The sequence below is a fragment of the Calliopsis andreniformis genome, chromosome 11 (genome assembly GCF_051401765.1).
Source record: "Calliopsis andreniformis isolate RMS-2024a chromosome 11, iyCalAndr_principal, whole genome shotgun sequence".
In the NCBI taxonomy this organism is placed as follows: domain Eukaryota; kingdom Metazoa; phylum Arthropoda; class Insecta; order Hymenoptera; family Andrenidae; genus Calliopsis; species Calliopsis andreniformis.
In genome coordinates this window covers 16,585,982-16,591,981 of record NC_135072.1, presented here as the reverse complement: position 1 = coordinate 16,591,981, position 6,000 = coordinate 16,585,982, and positions in this window count along the sequence as shown.

Below are 6,000 nucleotides of genomic sequence, written 5' to 3'. Positions count from 1 at the left end.
AAACGAATAATAGCTACCAGTGTGAAAGTTATGGTCTATTCTACGTTCCGGGCAACCTAGGCTTCACTCTAGGGCGTTGCTCCACCAGATCAAACAGTTAGGGCCTTTGAAGTCAACGCCCGAAGCATTAAATACAAAATAAATAGAACTGTTTTTCCATTGTATAAAACGAATAATTGCTACCAGTGTAAAAGTTATGGTCATTTCTACGTTCCGGGCAACCTAGGCTTCACCCTACGGCGTTGTTCCACCAGATCGAATGGTTATGGACTAAGAAGTCAACACAAGAAGAATAAAACACAAAATAAATACAACAACCTTTACACGGTATAAAACGAATAATTGCAACCTGTGTGAAGGTTACGGTCATATCTACGTTCCGGGCAAACTACGCTTCACTGTCGGGCGTTGCTCCACCAGATCGAAATGTTAGGGCCTAAGAAGTCAACGCCCGAAGCATAAAATACGATATAAATACAACAGCATTTCCATCGTATTAAATGAATAATTGCAAACAGTGTGAAAGTAGTGGTCATTTCTACGTCCCGGGCAACCTAGGCATCAACCTAGGTCGTTGTTCCACCAGATCGAATAGTTAGGGCCTAAGAAGTGAACGCCAGAAGCATAAAATGCAATAAAAATACAACAGTTTTTCCATCGTATAGCAGCAATAATTTGCAACCAGTGTGATAGTAGTGGTCATTTCTACGTTCCGGGCAACCCAGGTTTCACTCCAGGTCGTTGCTCCACCAGATCGAATAGTTACGGCCTAAGAAGTCAACGCCAGAAGCATAAAATACGATAAAGATGCAACAGTTTTTCCATCGTATAAAACGAATAATTGCAATCAGTGTGAAAGTTATGGTCACTTCTAGATTCCGAGCAACCTAGGCTTCACTCTAGGGCGTTGCTCCACCAGATCGAATGGTTAGGTCCTTAGAAGTCAACGCCAGAAGCATAAAATACGACATAAATACAACAGCTGTTCCACCGTATAAAAGGAATAATTGCAAACAGTGTGAAAGTAATGGTCATTTCTACGTTCCGGGCAACCTAGGCTTCACTCTACGGCGTTGTTCCACCAGATCGAATATTTAGGGCCTAAGAAGTCAACGCCAGAAGAATAAAATACAATAAAAATACAACAGTCTTTCCATCCTATAACAGGAATAATTGCAACCCGTGTGAAAGTGATGGTCATTTCTACGTTCCAGGCAACCTAGGCTTAACTCTAGGGCGTTGTTCCACAAGATCGAATAGTTAGGGCCTAAGAAGTTAACGCCAGAAGCATAAAATACAATATAAATACAACAGTTTTTCCATTGTAAAGAACGAATAATTGCTACCAGTGTGAAGGTTATGGTCATTTCTACGTTCCGCGCAAGCTGGGCTTTACTCTAGGGCGTTGTTCCACCAGGTGGAATAGTTAGGGCCTAAGAAGTCAACGGCAGAAGCATAAAATACGATATAAATACAACAGCTTTTCCATCGTATAAAACAAATAATTGCAACCAGTGTGAAAGTTATGGTCATTTCTACATTCCGAGCAACCTAGGCTTCACTCTAGGGCATTGCTCCACCAGATCCAATAGTTAGGTCCTTAGAAGTCAACGCCAGAAGCATGAAATACGATATAAATACAACAGCTGTTCCATCGTATAAAACGAATAATTGCAATCAGTGTGAAAGCTATGGTCATTTCTACTTTCCGAGCAACCTAGGCTTCACCCTAGGGCGTTGCTCCAACAGATTGAATAGTTAGGGCCTTAGAAGTCAACACCCGAAGCATAAAATACAAAATAAATAGAACGGTTTTTCCATTGTATAAAACGAATAATTGCTACGAGTGTAAAAGCTGTGGTCATTTCTACGTTCCGGGCAACCTAGGCGTCACTCTAGGGCGTTGTTCCACCAGATCGAATAGTTAGGGCCTAAGAAGTGAACACCAGAAGCATAAAATACAATATAAATACAACAGTTTTTCCATCGTATAAACCGAATAATTGCAACCAGTATGAAACTTATGGTCATTTCTACGTTCCGGGCAACCTAGGCTTCACTGTATGGCGTTCTTCCACCACATCGATTAGCTACGGCCTCAGAAGTCAACGCCTGAAGTATAAAATACAATAAAAATACAACAGTCTTTCCATCCTATAACAGGAATAATTGCAACCCGTGTGAAAGTGATGGTCATTTCTACGTTCCAGGCAACCTAGGCTTAACTCTAGGGCGTTGTTCCACAAGATCGAATAGTTAGGGCCTAAGAAGTTAACGCCAGAAGCATAAAATACAATATAAATACAACAGTTTTTCCATTGTAAAGAACGAATAATTGCTACCAGTGTGAAGGTTATGGTCATTTCTACGTTCCGCGCAAGCTGGGCTTTACCCTAGGGCGTTGTTACACCAGATGGAATAGTTAGGGCCTAAGAAGTCAACGCCAGAAGCATAAAATACGATATAAATACAACAGCTTTTACATCGTATAAAACAAATAATTGCAACCAGTGTGAAAGTTATGGTCATTTCTACGTTCCGGGCAACCTAGGATTCACCCTAGGCCGTTGTTGCACCAGATCAAATAGTTAGGGCCTAAGAATTGAACGCCAGAAGCAAAAAATGCAATAAAAATACAACAGTTTTCCATCGTATAGCAGGACTAATTTGCAACCAGTGTGATAGTAGTGGTCACTTCTACGTTCCGGGCAACCCAGGTTTCACTCCAGGTCGTTGCTCCACCAGATCGAATAGTTACGGCCTAAGAAGTCAACGCCAGAAGCATAAAATGCAATAAAAATACAACTGTTTTTCCATCGTATAACAGGAGTAATTTGCAAACAGTGTGATAGTAGTGGTCATTTCTACGTTCCGGGCAACCCAGGTTTCACTCCAGGGCGTTGCTCCACCAGATCGAATAGTTACGGCCTAAGAAGTCAGCGCCAGAAGCATAAAATACGATAAAGATGCAACAGTCTTTCCATCGTATAAAACGAATAATTGCAATCAGTGTGAAAGTTATGGTCACTTCTAGATTCCGAGCAACCTAGGCTTCACTCTAGGGCGTTGCTCCACCAGATCGAATGGTTAGGTCCTTAGAAGTCAACGCCAGAAGCATAAAATACGACATAAATACAACAGCTGTTCCACCGTATAAAAGGAATAATTGCAAACAGTGTGAAAGTAATGGTCATTTCTACGTTCCGGGCAACCTAGGCTTCACTCTACGGCGTTGTTCCACCAGATCGAATATTTAGGGCCTAAGAAGTCAACGCCAGAAGAATAAAATACAATAAAAATACAACAGTCTTTCCATCCTATAACAGGAATAATTGCAACCCGTGTGAAAGTGATGGTCATTTCTACGTTCCAGGCAACCTAGGCTTAACTCTAGGGCGTTGTTCCACAAGATCGAATAGTTAGGGCCTAAGAAGTTAACGCCAGAAGCATAAAATACAATATAAATACAACAGTTTTTCCATTGTAAAGAACGAATAATTGCTACCAGTGTGAAGGTTATGGTCATTTCTACGTTCCGCGCAAGCTGGGCTTTACTCTAGGGCGTTGTTCCACCAGGTGGAATAGTTAGGGCCTAAGAAGTCAACGGCAGAAGCATAAAATACGATATAAATACAACAGCTTTTCCATCGTATAAAACAAATAATTGCAACCAGTGTGAAAGTTATGGTCATTTCTACATTCCGAGCAACCTAGGCTTCACTCTAGGGCATTGCTCCACCAGATCCAATAGTTAGGTCCTTAGAAGTCAACGCCAGAAGCATGAAATACGATATAAATACAACAGCTGTTCCATCGTATAAAACGAATAATTGCAATCAGTGTGAAAGCTATGGTCATTTCTACTTTTCGAGCAACCTAGGCTTCACCCTAGGGCGTTGCTCCAACAGATTGAATAGTTAGGGCCTTAGAAGTCAACACCCGAAGCATAAAATACAAAATAAATAGAACGGTTTTTCCATTGTATAAAACGAATAATTGCTACGAGTGTAAAAGCTGTGGTCATTTCTACGTTCCGGGCAACCTAGGCGTCACTCTAGGGCGTTGTTCCACCAGATCGAATAGTTAGGGCCTAAGAAGTGAACACCAGAAGCATAAAATACAATATAAATACAACAGTTTTTCCATCGTATAAACCGAATAATTGCAACCAGTATGAAACTTATGGTCATTTCTACGTTCCGGGCAACCTAGGCTTCACTGTATGGCGTTCTTCCACCACATCGATTAGCTACGGCCTCAGAAGTCAACGCCTGAAGTATAAAATACAATAAAAATACAACAGTCTTTCCATCCTATAACAGGAATAATTGCAACCCGTGTGAAAGTGATGGTCATTTCTACGTTCCAGGCAACCTAGGCTTAACTCTAGGGCGTTGTTCCACAAGATCGAATAGTTAGGGCCTAAGAAGTTAACGCCAGAAGCATAAAATACAATATAAATACAACAGTTTTTCCATTGTAAAGAACGAATAATTGCTACCAGTGTGAAGGTTATGGTCATTTCTACGTTCCGCGCAAGCTGGGCTTTACCCTAGGGCGTTGTTCCACCAGATGGAATAGTTAGGGCCTAAGAAGTCAACGCCAGAAGCATAAAATACGATGTAAATACAACAGCTGTTCCATCGTATAAAAGGAATAATTGCAAACAGTGTGAAAGTAATGGTCATTTCTACGTTCCGGGCAACCTAGTCTTCACTCTACAGCGTTGTCCCACCAGATCGAATAGTTAGGGCCTAAGAAGTCAACACCAGAAGAATAAAATACAATAAAAATACAACAGTCTTTCCATCCTATAACAGGAATAATTGCAACCCGTGTGAAAGTGATGGTCATTTCTACGTTCCAGGCAACCTAGGCTTCACTGTCGGGCGTTGCTCCACCAGATCGAAATGTTAGGGCCTAAGAAGTGAACGCCAGAAGCATAAAATGCAATAAAGATACAACAGTTTTTCCATCGTATAGCAGGAATAATTTGCAACCAGTGTGATAGTAGTGGTCATTTCTAGGTTCCGGGCAACCTAGGTTTCACTCCAGGGCGTTGCTCCACCAGATCGAATAGTTACGGCCTAAGAAGTCAACGCCAGAAGCATAAAATACGATAAAGAGGCAACAGTTTTTCCATCGTATAAAATGAATAATTGCAAACAGTGAAAGATATGGACATTTCTACGTTCCGGGCTACCTAGGGTTTCACTCTATGGCGTTCTTCCACCACAACGAATAGCAACAGCCTCAGAAGTCAACGCTAGAAGCATAAAATACAATATAAATACAACAGTCTTTCCATCCGATAACAGGAATAATTGCAACCCGTGTGAAAGTGATTGTCATTTCTACGTTCCAGGCAACCTAGGCGGCACTCTAGGGCGTTGCTCCACCAGATGGAATAGTTAGGGCCTTAGAAGTCAACGCCCGAAGCATAAAATACAAAATAAATAGAACGGTTTTTCCATTGTATAAAACGAATAATTGCTACCAGTGTGAAAGTTATGGTCATTTCTACGTTCCGCGCAACCTGGGCTTTACCCTAGGGCGTTGTTCCACCAGATGGATTAGTTAGGGCCTTAGAAGTCAACGCCAGAAGCATAAAATACGATATAAATACAACAGCTTTTCCATCGTATAAAACAAATAATTGTAACCCGTGTGAAAGTTATGGTCATTTCTACGTTCCGGGCAACCTAGGCTTCACTCTAGGGCGTTGCTCCACCAGATCAAACAGTTAGGGCCTTAGAAGTCAACGCCCGAAGCATGAAGTACAAAATAAATAGAACAGTTTTTCCATTGTATAAAACGAATAATTGCTACCAGTGTAAAAGTTATGGTCGTTTCTACGTTCCGGGCAATCTAGGCTTCACCCTAGGCCGTTGTTCCACCAGGTCGAATAGTTAGGGCCTAAGAAGTGAACGCCAGAAGCATAAAATGCAATAAAAATACAACAGTTTTTCCATCGTGTAGCAGGAATAATATGCAACCAGT